This window comes from Balearica regulorum, chromosome 6, assembly GCF_011004875.1.
Source record: "Balearica regulorum gibbericeps isolate bBalReg1 chromosome 6, bBalReg1.pri, whole genome shotgun sequence".
NCBI classification, from domain to species: Eukaryota; Metazoa; Chordata; class Aves; order Gruiformes; family Gruidae; genus Balearica; species Balearica regulorum.
The window spans coordinates 22,310,556-22,329,193 of NC_046189.1; the positions used below are offsets into that span (position 1 = coordinate 22,310,556).

The following is an 18,638-nucleotide window of genomic DNA, read 5'->3' on the forward strand; positions in this document are numbered from 1 at the left end:
GGTTACATGTATTCAAAGCTAACTACAAAAGCCAGGCAATGCAAAAGACAGAGTTTACAAGCACATGAAGAAACTTTTGTTCTGGGACAGTCTGAAATGCCTGTTTAGAAGGCCCGTGCAAACTGCCTCTGTTAAGACCAACACCTGAGTGGGAAAAAACATACTTGGTCAAGCTAAAGGCCCACAGGGGAAAAGAACCCCAAACAAAACCCCCTGCCTCCTTCACAGAAACACAGTTTCTGCTGCTGGAAACTAACAGTGCTCAATCTTTTTTGGAAGAGTACTTCGGCTTCTGCCAGTATCCTTGGAAGACTGCACACTGCAGCCTGCCCTTACAGCTGTGCTCGCTGCAGCAGCCCAGTCCCATTGGTCTGAACAGGGTTGCTGTGCTGAGCTTCCCCAGGAAATCTGGCACTTCCTGGGGTGACCTACGTACCAGGCAGAACATGCAGACAAGAAACGCACAGCAGCGTACCATATGTAACCCCCATCGTTCCTGTGGGGTGCACAGCTCTTGCTCATGCTGAGTGTGCGTGGTGCCACAACAGGCACAACGCTTTCTGAACCCCTGGGGAGCAAACTGATGTAAATGCCAGCAATGCGTGTAGCGGTCAGACCACCCTCTGTGCCCCAGAGTCATCCCAAGAAGGGCAGCTGCAGAGGACTGTCACTGGCTCCATCAAATACTCTAACAGGTCACTATTTGAAAATTATTATTAAAAGTATTTCTTTAGGAGTTAAGGGGAGGCAAATCTCCTACTAAAGGTGCAAAACCAGCATGAAGATAGCTTAAGGTCTGATGGTGAAGTTCTTCTGGTGATTATTTCCCTTTTCCATAAATATGATGGCCACCAGTATTTTTTTTTTCTGATAACTGCATAAACTGAAACTTACTGGCCCCATTTGGGTCATGTTGCCATTCCCCTTATAGTACTCTGCATAAACATCTAATCAGTGACTCATGAAAGATGCACTCTAGAATCCTCTTCATCTTGTTAAACATCTGTCTTAGGTATGACCACCTTACTGCTGCATTAAGTTCCCCATTCCAAATCTAACCATATTTCACACATATTTTGCCTTTTGAAAAGGTGTGATGTCTTCAGAACTAGTAAAATGAGAAATTGAAGTGAATCCAGTAAAGGAGTTTTTTAAAACAAATTCTGTAAAAGGTAACTTCTATTTTTTGGTATATAGTGGTATTTAATGGTGGGTTAACATTTAAATAATAAACATCTTTGTTAAAGATTCAGTAGCCCTATTTTTTGAAGCAAAGTACATTTTCTGTATGACAGTGTTCCTCAATCTTCTTTCAACCATTATTGCAAGTAAAAATGTTATGGGGATGATGAGTGATAATGTAATTTATTTCCGTTCCAATAGGTTGACAGAAAGGCTGTAGAGGTATATGTGAAATGGAGGACAAAGGTGTTCTGGAACTCCTCTGATCATGAAATCAATCTGTATGGTTTATCCACCTAAAGCAAAACTTCAGCAGCCGTTAAGTAGCTGCGTGTGAGCACAGATCAGATCCCAACCACTATATTTAGATATTCCTAGTCCTCTGATTCGGTGTGTGATTAACAGGCTTTGTTTCATTACCTCTGTTTTTAAAACAACAGAACAAAACAGGTAAAAAAGATAACAGAACTTATACATTTTTCAAGACTTTGTGTATGAAGTTTTAACATAGATTATATAACTAAGTTATATTAAAGCAGTGAAAAGTATTGTAGAAGCTGGCAATGTAGAGTGGATGATGCCAGGTACTGCAGGAAGAGGGAGAGGTCTTCTGCAGCAAGTAGTTGAATGCTACCCTGGGAAACTGCATTTTTCTGTCTGCTGCTGGCACAAATTTCTAGTGAGATGCCTGGCAAATTGCTAAGACTCCCATTTTCAGCGAGCAGCTTGCTTTGCGTTTTGTTTTTTTTTTTTTCCTCAAGTTTATGAGTGGAAATGAGTTCTACAGTCTGCTTTGGAAAAACGCAGAGCAGTTACCGCTACAAATTTTCAGCTGCTGCTTAAAAAAAGCTGCTGTTCATCTGATTTGAGTGGATCTTCAGAGACAAAGGCTGCCCTGCTGAACTTTCACTTTCCTGTTCCAAACCACGGTTTTCCAGAAAAGGGACTCAGCCAGGCTGCTTTAACACTTGAAAACACCAATAGTCTTCCTCCTGGCTAAGATGTGGTCAAAAGCAGTATCTTAAGAATGCTTTTGAAACAAGTATCTTACTACCAGTCCAATCCACTGTACCCAAACTCTACCTTAAGTATCCTGGTAACAGAAGAGAAGGTATGTAAAGGTCAACAGAAGAAGTTGGAGCCAGTGCAAATGTCTTGTAAATGGAAATTGTTTTGTTGTCAGTAGTAGGGGAGCAGATGAGTAACTGTTTACAATTTCTTGGCAGAGCAAGATTTTTTGCAACAGATGCACACGTATTCTAAATACATTTCTGACAATTTTAAATGGCATTCCTTCCTTCTGGACACCCTAGCAAATGGATAGACCTCTTCATGGCAATTTAAAGATGACAATTTCTAAATGAAATAATATTATCTGCTGTTTACAGACTTTTTACCATGTAAATGTTACCACTGACATCATCACAGACATATCAGTAGTAATTGAACTAGACACAGTACCTAACACTCTTCTCAATATCCACAAAATTAGAAAACCTGACCTTATTGTGGTAAGATAGAAGATAAAACAAAGGGGGCGGGGGAAAGTTCTTGCTTGAGGATGTGTTAGCTAGACTCCATTGCTCCTGCTAGCAAGTCTGTCTTTGTCTAGTAAAATAGGTTTATTTAAGAATGCTAAAAAAGCTTTGTAATTCTGGTGACCTAATTACATTATTTTAACTTTTCGACTATGAGGAAATGTCAACTAAATTGTTTTCCTAAAACATTAATATAAAGGTAATGCATGCTTTAAGTTAGACTTGCCTTATCAGCACTAAAATGACAAGGTAACTTAAGAGCTTTGTCTCTCACTAAACTCTCCATGGAGTTTTCTCTCCTCCTAAAACTTTTAGAAAGGCCTTTTTATTTTTGTTTATATTTATTTTTTGTATAAAATTCAGCTGTTGGATAAGGGTGCCCTCTTATGGACATTGTGGGCACAAAGTTTTGTTAAAGTTTTCAAGATTATTTTTTTTTTAATGGGCTTAGTGGACATGACTTTCTTTCCAAATCAACATAGTGGACAGTCAATAAACTACAGTAGGTGGACAATTAATAAAACATGTACTTTAGAAAGTAGAGACTTTATTTGAAATAAGCACTTAGTTTCTTCATAGTATAGTCTTATGAAAATCTTTCTCTGTAGGGCAGTTTTGCCTTTGACTTCAACAATTGATTTCTCTTTCAATCACAGACAGAAATTGTGCAAGTACAATTAAAACTGATGGAGAGAAAAATTAGTCGACCTATGGGGGAAAAAAAACTTAAGAAATGTGAATAGCTGAGGAAAGACTTGATTTAAATAAATAAATACTTAAAAGCACCTAATATCTGCCCACATTCATTTTCAATATTAATATCAATTATTTAGGGTTTAAGTCAGAATACAGGTATACATGTCTTATATATAAAGTAGATCCAACTTTATTACTCTGTGTTTTCATGTTGGAAATGGAGATAAATGCTTACATCGGTGTGGTTGTGAAAGGGAGCTTTAGGCAAACCACTTGATGAGTAGAAATGTTTTCTTCATTTCCCATTAAAAACATATGTATTGTTAAAAATATATTTCTTTGCTTACTTTCTACTTAAAAGTGCTTATTAGATGGCAATTAAAATGCTCTTAATATTTTTCAGCTATCCACAACTTTCCAGTCTTTCATATTACATCCTCACAGGTATAATGGCATATGCAGCAATGCAGAAGTTTTTCATGTGGACTTGTCAATATAATGTGACTGGAAAGATACATGAAAAATCCAAGTCATGGCCAGGTGAGATCTGACACTATAATGCATCCCAAATTAATCAGTTTGATACAGAAATACTGTATTAATATTTCTATTATTCTTCAAAATTAAGCAGAATGGTTTAGATGTTAGTCTACTAATGAATTGCTTAACTAAGGCTTAAACATCTTTAAACCTCTGTACTCACTGGTAACATTGAAAGTAAGTTTATATCTTTTTACTATCTAAAGATCTAAATAGGTTGTGTCTGAGAGTAAAAGGAATTGCCTGAGGAGCTCTTTGAATCACTGACGTTGTATTTTTTGCTACTTATCATTGTGTAGCACATCTTACCTTTTGCTTTGTAAGAAGGGAAATAGAAAGCTGTGGTTGGAGTTTCTCTAACAAACAACTGCAGTTTTAGTGAGACCATTTGTGGGAAACAGTTCTACCACCCCCACAGCTGAGAGTTAACAAACTGGAAGGGGGTAAGAAAATAATAGAACAAATAATTTGAAATATGGAAAATATGTGTGATGGTAAGAGGCTAAAGAGCTGTCTGCTGAGCTTTCTGAAAGAACTGGCTGGTCTGTGGGTATTTAAGATTACTGATGATAATGGCTCTACTTCCAACAGACAGAATGGGATCCAGTCTTCTAATACCTGGCAAAGTGCAAGTTATGACACTTGTACAAAATAAATTTTTTCCATCCGCTTCACCTGTTCTGGTATTTATAATGAGGTGGCACAAGAATGTGTTTCCAATGTAAAACTGATAATCAAATGTTGTAAGAGTCGAGCAATTCAGTGAGACTTTGCACTACATCCTTAGATTGATCTCTATAGTGTTGGCTCAGTCACTCATATCGAGACAAAAAAGCAATACAAAAGGTGTTTTAGAAATACTCATTTTCTTTAAAACTTCTTATAGTCAACAAGAAGTTGAATTCAAACTTCTGTAAACAAGTTGTACTTGTGGATGACAATTCCACTAAAATAAGAGAAAAAAACCAATATGCAAGTCTTCAGCAAGAAGTAGGAGACCACTGCTGGTGGGCTGTTGAAAGAGGGTGAAAGAGTAAAAGCCAGTACATGAATTCCCTTAATTCAACCTACTGTCTTGAAGCAGTGTTTTCTGTATGGCCTCTGAGCCCAGTGATGCTGCAGCTCAGTGAGACCTTTCAGATACTGCTCCTAGGTTGCTTTGCATAGCAAGGAATTATTTTTTTGCTTAAACTGAAATGGATGTACTATAGGAAAAGTTTTAACTGCAAAGTTTGACTGCTGTTTACTTTTCCAGTATTTTTTAAGTTAGATAATGTCATAGCCATATTCTAGTTCATTAGCAGATTTTGAAAGGTCTTAATACCTCAGTGATAATAGTCTGCTAGTTCTGTGGCACAAGCCAATGGCAGATATACTGTGGAAGGGCAGAGGAATCACAGAGCCAGCAACAGATTACCTTCTACAACTGGTATGCTGTTTGATGCAACAGCACTTCTGAATCAGCCGAAGGTAGACTTGTAGTTCATGGAGCTGCTGCAGCAGTGTCTCATGACACAGTACTTTGACATACTGCACGTTTTGGCATGAATATTTTCTATGCTAATATTGACTCACACCATCAAAAACCATCTTGCATTGCATTTGATGTCGAATTTTTAGACCCCTGTCATGGGGTCAGAATGAGTTCACACACATGACAGTTCTCCTGTAGGGTGCCATCTGACTGGCTTATCTTAAAATACAAGAAGAGCTACAGTGTAAAGAAAATCAAGGAGAAAGTAGACAATATAATGCCAGAAACAAAACCTAACTGGACAGTGTAAGTAGTGACATCTGATGGTACAATTTTTGAAGAAAAAATAACAGCTATTGACTAAGAGGAGGGGAAGATTAATATAAGTACATGTTAAAAAAAAAATCCAATCAGAAATTAATTGTTTCTGACTGTTGACAGGCATTGAGGAAGCTGGGTCACTGTAGAGACACCAGCGAAGCAGCTCCTGAGACAGCAATATTTCATGACTGACAGAAACAAGGATTGCTGGAGAAGAAAATAGGATCATTTTAATTTCACATAGATCCAATCCTTGTGAGGAAACTGTGACATTAATACAAGCATTGTGACTTTAACATGACCCAGTGCCAAGCTGGAAGTATGATGCAAGAGGCTAGACTTTCTGAAGCCAATTATCGACTGTCTCCTTGCTAATGATGTCCATGAATGAAAAGTTAGCACAGTAATGCATTATATGGTACAATGTTATTTGGCAGGAAGCGTGGGCAGAGGGTAAGTCTGTTCTGTTCTTCGGGATGATCTATTGTGAGTAGGAAAATAGATGAGGAACTGAAGGACTAAATGGGTCAAAATTTCTTTTTTAGCTTTTGGAGAAAAGATGCTGGTAATAGACTGTAGCCATTTCCGTTCCGTTAATACTTCCATTTGGCTCACTGATATCAAGATAGGTACTAGACATTTTTCTTCCAAAATGTTTATACTCACCACACGTTTGTATCCATGCTTTACTTTTCTCATGGTATACCTTAAGTAACCTGCACATTGCCATATATAGGATTAATGACGTGACAGATAGTCAGGTCACTGTGTTTCTTCAGGTGGCAACACAGCTGTTAAGAAATGTACTGATTACAAAGCTATACCCACTTTGAACACTGAGTGGTGCTACGATATTAACTATTGCAATTCACGATCTCTTGGAAACAGTTTTTACCATCTGATAAACTCCATCACTTTTTCACTTATTAATTAGCTATTAGGGTTATGATCCTATTACTTGTATTAAACAGTAATAGTGGCTTTATTATTATTATGGGGTGTGACTAAGACTTTGTCTGTGTGAAAACAGGGAGCAAATCAGTAAATTAGCTGTAGTCAGTACTCATTTTCAGTGTGACTCTAGCACTGAGTAATCACAGCCTAGTAATGAATCCAGATCCCATCGCCACAGATATTGTTATCTAACAGATGAAAAATGCCACAGCTGTGTGGGGATGCTTTTGAATGACTTATTTCAATTTAATGTAACAAATTACTTATTTAATGTTAATTTAGCATTCTGTGTCATAAGGAAATCTATTGGTTGTATTATGCATGGTAATTTTAAAAAGGACTGTCATTGTTAGCCAACTACATAATCATCATTGTCTAAAATATCACAGGCCTGACTTGTCCCAAAGACAAACATAACTATTCCGGTAACATTGGACATTGAAATGTCACAGACTTCAACATAGCCAAGGCATTCAGAAAGCAAATGTACATCAGCAGTAAAATGTCAAAATGATAATGAAAAGAAAAAAATGAAACAAAAGAACATAGTAAAAAGGGGAAAAAACTTTGGGCTGCATTTTGAAATAGGAGAAGAAATAAAAAGAATATTCTCCCTCTGCATGTGATCTCTTTCAGTTTAACATTCAACTTTAAATGCATACAGAAATCTAAAGGGTTTCTGTTGTAGCCACCAAAGTCAGGTCACAGTGTCTCCTGTGCTAAATTACAGCTTCTTAGAATATATGTTGTTTGGAGCAACCAGACAGAAGCTATGAAATACTGTTACTATACTGCAGGGAATAAGTGCCAATTTATTTATTTTTTAAAAATTTATTTAAAATTAAGAGAAAACTAGACACATTCAAGAAGCTAGTTTCTGGCAGTCAGACAGGACAATATGGATACAGTTCCATGCAGGCTCCTGTGGCTGGGGGCTTGTACCAAATCGGCCACAACTTGAGGAACGGACTAAGTATGCTACAGAAACAATGACCCATTCTCTGTGGTAACATAACAAACTGAAGAGGAAAATGCCCTCTCAGCACCCCTTCCTCCCTTTCCCTGGTGCTGCATCAGGAAAAGTCACAGATTTTGGGCAAGCAAACATAAGCACAGAATACAGATCACGTAAGAACATTTTCAAATCTATGCTTGTGCATTTTGTTAATGTATTTTTCTTAGTTCTACAGAAGGTGTAGATTTATTTCTAAAGATGAAGAAAACAATTGTTATCACTTAGATTATTATTCTGTTGTGACAAGTATATGCTTAATTTTCATACTCTGACACCAAAACTATCCTATGTTGCCCTTCCCTGCTCTGAAGCTGCAGGGAATTCAAGATATTTCCGGTGACTTTTCATGGTCCTGTGTTATGCTATGGCCACAGACAAAAACTACAGACGTGACTAATGTGTGCAGCCTCCTAGACCCACTGTGCTTCTAAAAACACGAGAATGGGGAGTGGGTGCAGACAAGCACCCAGGCCCCCCAGAGGCCTTCAGGAACGTGAAGCACTGATGATGAAAGTGCCAAGGAGCCTAGCTGGGCTGGCATTTTAACTTAGGGGCTAAGCATGTTAACTTGCACTTAGCTGTGTTTTTTGTTGAGGCTAGCTATCCATAATGGTTTTAGATAGACATTTTAAGAAATAGAGCTGCAGAGCATGAATGCTCAGTGTTATTCAGGTGCCTGTTTTCCCCTAAAATCTGCACAGAACTATTATCTGTTGGCCATGCCCTAAAGCACGGAGGACATTTTTATTGTCTGAGCAAGACACAACTCCTCTGAGGTACTCCCGTTAGCAAAATAACACATAAAACACCTCTTCTCGCACTGAGCTGGGGACTAGTTTATTTTTCATTGTTTGCTTTCCAAGAGATTTTCAAAAGGTATTACTGCTAGCCATCAGCAGAAAAAGCATGCTTAAATATTTTTGAAAGCTTACTAGGCAAATGTGTGACGTTACAGCCCAAGGACAGCAAGGAATGACTTCCACCCGGAAACCCACTTAGCATTGAACACGACTGAAGAACAGCAAAAGAACGGCTATACGGAGCTACTTCGGCGTTCCGTTTAGAAGAAACGACGCGGGCAAGCGAAGCGTCCTATGCCCGCAAACCGGTTGCAGGCCGCCGCGCACACGGAGCGGGAGCCGGCGGGGAGGCGCCGCCCGCAGAGCTGCAGGGGCAGAGGCGCGACCCTCGCTCTGCCTCTCCCCGGCTGCGCCCCGCCGGGCCGTCGTCTGCACCCGCACCGGGCGCCCCGCGGCCGGTCGAGCCCCCGCTCCGGCTCCCCGTGAGACTCCCAGGAGCGGCCGCGGCCCCGGCGGTCACGGGCAGGCGGCAGCGGGACGGCTGCCCGGAGGAAACGCGCTGTCCAGCCGCGAAGTTTCTACGCAGCCGCCTCCCGGCAGCGGCATACCCTAACGGCGCCGCCGGGCGCCCCCCTCCCGCGGGGACCCCTGCGCGCTCCCTCCGCTCCGCCGTCGCGGCCGCGCCCTCCGGCCCCGCCCTGCCCCGCCCTGCTCGCGGCCTCCGCCAGGGGGCGCTGCGGCGGCGGCGGGCGCGGCCGCTTAGTTGTCGGGGCCGGGCGAGGCTCCGGGAGCGGCGGCTGCAGCGCGGAGGGGACGGGGAGCGGCGGAGACGGCGCCGGGGGCTGGGAGGCGGCGGCCGCCCTGCAGCGCGCAGACAGCACGTACCGGTGGTGTGGCATGGGAGAGGTGAGTGTTTTCTTTCCTCCGTCTTGTCCGCCGCCTTTTGCCCAGACTTTGCTCTTTGGTTGTCGCTCGCGTGTCCCTCTGCCCCCTCCTCGCCTGGCCTCGCCCTGCAGGGTGGTTGGGGCACTGAGTAGGAGTAGGTAGTGTATTCGGTTCATTCCCTTGTCTTTCTGTTGCTTTTCTCTTCCCCATCACCAGGGCACCTGGCTTTTTCTTTTCTTTCTTTTTTCTTTCTTTCTTTTTCTTTCTTTCTTTTTTTTTTTTTTAAATGGCATTAGCATGTTTTACCGGCAAGTCTGAGGTTCTCCTAGTCTCCAGCTTGTGAAATTCTCCCCCATACACCCACCGAGGAAAGAAGATTCAGCTCACACCGAGCTACCTCTGAGGTCCCACTTGGTATCTCTAAGGCAACAAAGAAAACATATTCTTATTAATTTGCCGTGAAAGATAGTTTGCAGAGGTGGAGTAGGGTGAGCTCCAGATGAAGGATTTTCCTCTGTGCCATCATGTCCCCTTGGTTGCTAAGCACTGGTGACCACATCTGCAGGAAGATGGAAGAAGCGCAGAGAAGGGAGAGCAACAGGAGAAGCTGGGGAGAACAGCATGCTCCCATCCCGGGCAGCCTTATCCGCTGGGTATTCATGTAGAGCAGAAAAACCCGACACATTCGTTGCTCTTATGTGCCTTGTTACCTTAACTCTAAACTTCTCACATCCCGTCTTGCACTCTGGGTGGAGCAAAGTTGTCCTGTTTATCCAAGTTGGTTTGTCATGACTTTTATACAAAGAGCAGTAGTTTAGAAAAGCACACTTTGTGCTTTCCACATGAGTGGTACTGCTTCATCCTCAAAAAAAGCTTGGTAAGAAAGCGAATGATGGAAGCAACCCTTATACAAAAGTGCATGGTTGATTTATGAAAAGTCATGCAGTGGGAAGTTTTTCATCAAGAAAATTAATTGCCGTATACTTTTCCCCTACTTCTGTTAATTCAGATTTTGCCATTTAACTTGAGGACTTCAATCTATATAATGTTTTTTTGTTACCAGCATATCTTATTGTTTCTGGAATATATTAAAAAGACTTCTAGTTTGAATGGGATGCAAAAAGCAAAATTAAATAGTGGGAGGGAAAATTTCATTATTTTCTTTTCCCAGTTGAATTTATTTTAGAGCAAATATATGCATGGGAGTTAGCAACACCCCCCCCCCCCCCCAAACTCTTAGTATTTCCTAAGATGAATTACCGTAATGATGTTTACCACTTGATGCATAGCACCACAGCACTAATAAGGTATGAACTTTTATTTTTCTAAGTGGACTGAAAATCTGCTTTTTCTTTAAATCTGACCAGTCGCTGCATTGTTGTTGTTTGCCAAACACAGCTGTTGGAGGCAAATAGGAAGAATACATCCTGTATGTTGCTTCTGATCTCTCCGTGAGAAACCCAGCGGCTCCTTGGGCAGTCCTGATGGCAAAGGGTGTGTCGGGCTGGGAAGGCAGAGCTCTGGCGTGTGCATCGCAGCCTGAGGTTCAGGGTGGTCGGAGGTGTGCGCAGGGTGTGGCAAGATTTGCCGAAGGCCAGGTTGGCCACCAGCCAGTTCAAGGGGTTTATTGTCATCTTCACCCGTGCTCCATCCCTGTCGCCTGTCTGCGTTAGGGGTTCAAGAGGATCATTTCATCTAGGCTCGTGGCGTTTCTTCTTCTTTCTCACATATTTTTTACAATACTGTGTTTTTAAATGGTCTTCTAAAAGTGTATTTAGCTGAAGTTTATACCAACACAGATTCGATGAAAGTACAAGATTTGCATAAATCTTAGGCAAGATATTCCTAAGAGACACAAAAGCAAACGTTGCCCCTTTCATATTTGAAACATTATTCAGTGTTTGCAGCTGAAGTTCAACAGAGAGAAATGGAAATGAGTGAAACAGATTGTTGATTTTGAAATGACACACATTAAAAGAAAAGCAAAGTGCAGATAAATAGTACGAGACATGAACTAATTCCTTGGCTTTTAAATAGATTTTGTTAATTTAAGGTTTTATTACCAGCAGTGCAATATTGATATGGACAGTTTTTGCCTTCAATATTTTGTTTCAAAACTCATTTCTCTTGTGTGAGGCACATGCTGAAAAGATAAATATTTTCGTTTTCTTCATATAAGCAAATCTTACTTATTGCTAATACTTACTACTAATAAGCAGTGATAGCACGTATAGAAGACATTCCACCTTATTGCAGTCCAAGGAAACATACTATCCCTGGATCCAATCCTTTAAGCACATGTGTCCTCATTTAATTTTTTTTATGGGGACACTAAGTTGGATGCCTTCTGCAGCATGTCCTTTGGGACCACAAATGTGCATACAATCCAGAACACGTGGAGAGAAAACTGGTATAATTTAATGTTCAAAAAGATTTTCCCTCCTGTTGCAATAAATTGTAAACTCAGCCCAGGACAAGGATGTATTTATCAATAATAATCACAGATGTCACGCTCCTTAGAGAGACTTGAGTCATTCTCAATGTTGAGTGGTTGTGCTGGCTGAAGGACTCGTGTCCAAAGCACGTTGTTCTGTTACTAGGGAAGATTTCCCAATAATTGCCTTGTTCCTCTTGTTAAGGTTTTTGTCACCATTAACTAATTGATTTCCAGATAAACCCTTTCTCACATTTCTAAATACCGGTTGCGTTTTCCCACGTGATGTGATAAATTCCATATAAACGGTTTCCTTAAAGTCTTGGAAGACATCCACTGTAGAAATTCAGTAGCAAAGGAGAAGTTTAAGAGAAAAATTAACCATCTCACATGCAGTTGTTGCATTCTGTAAAAAACAAAACAGAAATTTTAATATATTTTCATATTTGAGCAGGTAAGTTTAATACAGATATTTCCATAGGAGTTCTGTCAAGATCTCTGTCAAGATTGAACTCCTCCTTTGAAAGAAGTCACACCATGACATTTTCTTGCCTGGGCTTCAACAAGTAAGGGAAAACAACAACAGTGCTCCAGCAAGCCTCTTTGAGAATGTGCGCTTTTCTGACATATTTGTGACATATTAAATGGGAGTCCCTCCCGTATCTTCACATTTAGTTGATCCTCTTGGGTTATTATTCTGTTGGCGAGGTTATTGACATATAGATCTAGTTTATTTTCATTTTAGCCTGAAATTGTATCTTTTTCAGATGATGCATTCGCAGAATTATTATCCTATGTTATCCTGAATTTTTGGACATAAAATTGTTGTTTAAAATTGCCATATCTTAGGCAGAGTGGCCTGAGTAGCCGAGAGGCATAAAGTGTCCCTCTGTGCCCTTGCAGCATAACCTGCTTCTGCAGACAGGCTGGAGCACGTATTCTCTAGTGGCTGTTCGAGCACCCAGGGGCTGGCAGCGCTGACTGGGGTGCCATTGGGACTGGTACTGTGCCCGGCGTACTTGTCAGTGTATAGAGATCTGATGCCATTTCTGCTGCATCCAAAGCAGCAGCAGACAGGTTGTCTCTGGGAGTTTTGGTTTGTCCTGTGGGTAGTCCTGAGAGACCGCCAAGTCTTGCTGCCTGAGTTCCTGGAAAAAGCTAGGCAAGCCCTTTGCATTTGACTCACTGTTTGGCTTCGTATCTGGACAACTATGATTTCCTGTACAGATTGTCCTGGTATGAAAATGAGTAGATAATACAGTGAGAAGATACTATGGAGGAAAAATAATGACATAGCAAACACAATCTTAAAACCTACTTTGATGTCATTTTAAGGTGCATATGACTTTACAATGCTTTTGAAGATATGGATTTACCTTGCTACAGTGGTGTTGACAATGTGTTTTTTTTGTCTTAAGTATGCAATTTGAAACCCTACTGTGTTCATTAATATATCTCCAGGTTTCCTGAATGTATAATGTACGCCTTGAAATATTTACGACATCCCTGAGATGTGTTTTGCCTGAATATTTTTACTGTATAAGTAACTTCTAGATCAGTGGTTAGGCTATTACAGGTTGTATAAAGGCTACATTCTCCCCTTCCATTTGCTGCATTTCTCTTCTTGCCGTTAGTAATGTTAGTAACGCTTGACCGTTTCACACCTCATCTTTCTTACCATAGATCCTTGTGGCTCCAGCCTTCCCTTCTGACTTACTCTCATGCTGCAGCCTCCACCCGCTGCGATAGTTGCCCTCTCAGGTTAGACACAGTTGTGCAGCAACCATGCTGGCAGTTTAACTGCATGTGCAGAGGAAATGTTTGATATTTGATCAGAGAGCAGCCAGGAGCTTTTTGTGTCTGGTATCCAAATGCTTAATTAGTGTGTGTATACTTCTTGGCCATCTGGCTTGATGAACTAGCATGCAAATACTTTATAGTGGTGAGAAGTGTGCCTTCTGAGCAGCTGGCCAGCCAGCGAGGACACAGTTGTTCTGGAGGTCTGCCACCCACTAGGGACTTGTGCTTCTTTGCCCTAAATCCCTCCGTGGCTTCTCTGGTACCTGCTGCCTGGGAGCTGCACGCTTCCTCAGCACTGAGGTTGTGGTTGGCCAGCAAGTGGTGTGTTTTTCTGCGCTTGCTCAGCTCTCATATCTCCATCCTGATTCTGTCTGGGAACCCTTCTCTTTCAGCAAGGTTTGCATTCAGGCAGAAAAACTCAGAGGAATTGAAATAAATTTGATGATTTGAAGATATGCAGTACCTTCAGATTTTTTTAATATGTATAGCCAGATTAATTGATACAGTCAGAGGCAAAGGAAAGCAGTTACGATATATTGTGTAGCTACAATGTGTTTATGAAGGCTTTGCAGCATTGATTTTTTTGAAAAATCTTCTGATTTCCTACAAGTTTTACTGGATTTATTTATCTGGTCCACAGGATGTTTTCATTTTTTTATTTTTGATTTTTTTCCCTAAGTAGATAGTTGGTGGGGGAAGGGGAGGGTCATTATTCCGGAGCTGAAATTACCAGATAGACTACTTCTAGCGTTGGTTGTCTTCGAATACATACAGACTAACTGAGGAAAGGAAAGAGTGGGGCTTTAAAAATAGTCACAGCGAGGTCATACTTGTTGAGGAAAATAATACATGGATGCAGTGCTTAGGTAAACATATCTATAGAAAGAGCAGTGGAGGAACTTCATTTTTGGAGTCATTTCACAGTAAGGGTGCCATGAAGGTGATTGCCTTCCTTACCAGTCAATCAAAACCTGAAAGATCTTTAAAATAGAGACCTCAGGTTCAGCACAGTCAGAGGGATCTTGTCCAGGAACACAGCCACTTGTTGGGTAGGAGACACCAATTTTCATGGTGTAATCTATTTTTAATTCTCTCCTATCCCAGTAAAAATACAGTTCCTTTTCTGTTACAGCACTTTTGTCTTGGCACTTGGACTGCAGTTTTTGTGTGGAGCACTGGTGGTGATGGGTTGTGTTGAGCTTCTCTTGATCTCATGGTCTGTCTTAGAGGATATAAGATACTGGCTTGCCTGACCTCTGCCTGCAGTCAGTCCTGTTGCTATTGGATTCAAAATTCTTGATCAACACAGCCTCTTCTGTAGCCTGTGCGTGAGATTTCAAAGGACGTAACTACATGATCTAGTGGATCATTGTGTTAGATAATTTTGAGCTCTATATTTTATACTACATTTCTTAAGAAAAATATGTTAGTGTGGTGGGTTGACCCTGGCTGAGGGCCAGGTGCCCACCAGAGCCGCTCTATCACTCCCCTCTTTCATTAGACAGGGGAGAAAAGGTACAATGAAAAAAAAAACTTATGGGTCGAGATAAGGACAGGGAGAGATCATTTTCTAATTATCATCACGAGCAAAACAGACCGAACTTAGAGAGGGAATTCATCTTATTTATTACTAAGCAAAACAGAGTAGAGGAATGAGAAATAAAACCAAATCTTAAAACACCTCCCCCCACCCCTCCCATCTTCCCGGGCTCAACTTCACTCCCAGCTTCAACCTCCGCCCCCCCCAGCGGCACAGGGGGACGGGAAGTGGGGGTTACGGTCAGTTCATCACATGGTGTTTCTGCCGCTTCTTCATCCTCAGGGGGAGGACTCCTCTCATCGTTCCCCCACTCCAGCGTGGGGTCCCTCTCACGGGAGACAGTCCTTCATGGCCTTCTCCAACGTGAGTCTCCTCCACGGGGTGCAGACCTTCAGGAGCAACCTGCTCCAGCGTGGGTCCCCCATGGGGTCACAAGTCCTGTCAGCAAACCTGCTCTGGCGTGGGCTCCTCTCTCCACGGATCCACAGGTCCTGGCAGGAGCTTGCTCCAGCGTGGGCTTCCCACGGGGCCACAGCCTCCTTCAGGTGTCTCCACCTGCTCCGGCGTGGGGTCCTCCACGGGCTGCAGGTGGAATCGCTACACCCCCTCATCCTCCCTCCATGGGCTGCAGGGGGACAGCCTGCTTCACCATGGTCTTCACCACGGGCTGCAGGGGAATCTTGCTCCGGCGCCTGGAGCACCTCCTCCCCCTCCTTCTTCACTGACCTTGGTGTCTGCAGATGTTCTTACATCTTCTCACTCCTCTCTCTGGCTGCAAAAGCGCTCTCTAACTGTTTTTCTCTTTCTTAAATATGTTATCACAGAGGCGCTGATTGGCTTGGCCTTGGCCAGCGGCGGGTCCGTCTTGGAGCCAGCTGGCATTGGCTCTATCAGACACAGGGGAAGCTTCTAGCAGCTTCTCACAGAAGCCACCCCTGTAGCCCCCCCGCTACCAAAACCTTGCCACGCAAAACCAACACAGTTAGTTAACTTACATTTGGATTCAATAATAAATCCTAATTCTTGGAAGCATGTTTTTCTGTTTGCAGGCTGATGTATCTTTAAGAAGGATTTACTATATTTTTCCCATGTTAAAAAGAGTATACAGTGCCTCTTACAAAAAGAGATCTCAACTTACTCTCAAATTATTCACTTCATTAATAACATGACCCTCAGTTTTAGGTGGAAAAGATATTTCAGAATAGTGACGCCTTGGCGGACATTTAAAGAATATCAGTAAGTAAACCCAACAATTGTTATGGGTTTTTACCTTTATCATCTTAGACTTATATCTGTTGTATGGCCTTCAAATGATGTATTAATTTTCAGTTCTTTTTTGTAAGACAAAGACTGTTGTAGAGAAGACGTGATTTAAAACTTTCAGGGTGTAGATACTTGTGGCTAATACTTAATGTTTCAGAGATGATATTTAATGATATTTTTGTAGCAGTTTCTGTGGCTTAAAAAATATTATTTTGTTAACTAGATTTAATAAATAGAATGAAAGAAGAGTCCACTTGTCTGGAGCACCAAATAGCCATGATCGCTTACTTTGTCTTTCTTTCCTTCACTCTCCTTCCATCTCTTGATCCCCAGAGGGGTATTTTATTTTCATCTTGCTGCGTCTTTGTCCTTTTAGTGAATTCAAGCAGAGTTTCTTCCTTCCATGTAGTGACGATGTACTACTACATGGATGATGAAAAGGAATAAAGTAATGACTTCCAGAGGCTTTGCTGCACTAAGTAAACAGAGATTGGATTTGTGACAACCCACACTTATTAGCAAAAGTATCTGTGTTTATTTTATTTCCAAATAATCACAGTGATTTTCTCTTTAGGGATAAGACACATATTGTTCTAATGAAATGTGTGCAGCAACATATCTGAGATGATAATTTAGAGAAGTTCAGAAGCTTGAAATGGACTTTTGTGAGGCGCTGTGAAACTGAGTGTCTTGTTTTGTGCTGTAGAAAGTTGATTCAATTCTCAACAAAGTCTTCAGACACTTCCTTTGCAAGTAGTTTTATCTATTGTGAAAAGACAGTACAGAAGTTATCATAGCCTTGTGCTTTCCCACCTTTTTGTTTTGTGGATTCTGGTGGGAGAGGCAATGCCAGGGACAGGAGCACAGGAAAGGAGGGACCAGACTAAAAACTTCCCAGAGCCTTTCAGAAATACTGTAAATTACGCATTTTCTGCTGCATCATGTTTTACTTACTTTTTGTGGATTTCTTTGAGTTGGACACAGGGCCAAATGGACCAGTGGCCCACAAGATTCAAACAATTACCTAATAATTTAAAGGCATGCAGAGGGTGAGAGAGTGTTTCTATTAATCTAAAAAAAATATGATTTGACAAATCTTAAGGAATCTTTGACAAATCATAGGAATTTCTTTAAAATTAAATAGTACTGCATGGATATGCTGGACAAATTGTCTCAGAATTTTTCTGAGGGACATAGATATAGAAGTAGGGTGTTCTGCACTGAAACCAAAGTGACTCTATTCTAGAAATGAATCTCAAGTTTTTGTATTGTAGAACATTTTTTAGGGCTTGCGTTTTGGTCTACGGGGGTTTTTTTATGTGGGTTTTTGTGGGTTGTGGGTTTTTTTTGGTGGGTTTTTTTTTCAGCCTCCAGACCATACCATTAGCTTTCACTATAAGAAAAAAGTAAATAAGTAAATTTCTCATTCTTGGGGGAGTGATGACTTTGTTTTTTTAGAGGAATGGTTGACAGTGTGGTAATAGAATCACAGAGGCAGATAAAACAGAAGGCAAATGGCATCAAGCATTTATAACCCTCAGAACAGCAACTCCCATTCTTTTAAGCAAATGCCATCATTTCTAGAGCCAAACACAGGTGTATTGTATGTTTGAGAGCAGTACTGATATATTTGGGTTTTTTCCAAGCTTTTACATTGTTAAAACATTTATTAAAAACTCTAGAAGCGGGACAAGGGTGCCTGGCAAAGACACTAGTTGCTAGTCCATTTGTATTTTTTGTTTACAAGGATTCTAGTCCAGCCTAAATGGAAATAATAAATAAGGATGATCTTTACTTTTTTCTGTTTAGAGTCTGTCCCTGGTCAGTCAGATTGAGGACAGTGTTTCTCCCATCTTTGGACGAATGTGTCAAATGACTGTAGGTTGGTATTTCGTAAGTAAAATGTGTTTACAGCAAATGAGCTAGCCACAAAACCCACTGCCTTTTTCATGATTTTGCGTTACAAGGATGTGTGCTCATAGGCATCTTTAAGAAGGAGATGGGTGTTTAATTTTGGGGATTGAAGAAATCTCTGGTGACTCATTTTCTAGAAGTAGTATTGTTTTAGTGCCATTCTAGTTTCTTATGCCATGTGAATTTTCTGGATCTTTTCCGAAAATTGTAACATTCTGTTTATACTGGTTCTTTAATCTTAATTTAAGAAAAACTGTGCATGAATTTGAAGATATCCACAAA

At 41.1% G+C, this 18,638-nt stretch overlaps 1 protein-coding gene across 1 annotated transcript in view; it reads left to right on the forward strand.

Moving 5' to 3' along the window:
- The first annotated feature begins 9,310 nt into the window (after positions 1-9,310).
- The window catches only part of LOC104640061 (sodium channel protein type 2 subunit alpha-like), a 75,917-nt gene continuing 66,589 nt past the window's right edge, over positions 9,311-18,638 (forward strand). The window contains exon 1 of the mRNA XM_075756757.1: positions 9,311-9,426. The gene's annotated coding sequence lies outside the window, so the exon portion shown is untranslated. The remainder of the gene's footprint in view (positions 9,427-18,638) is intronic.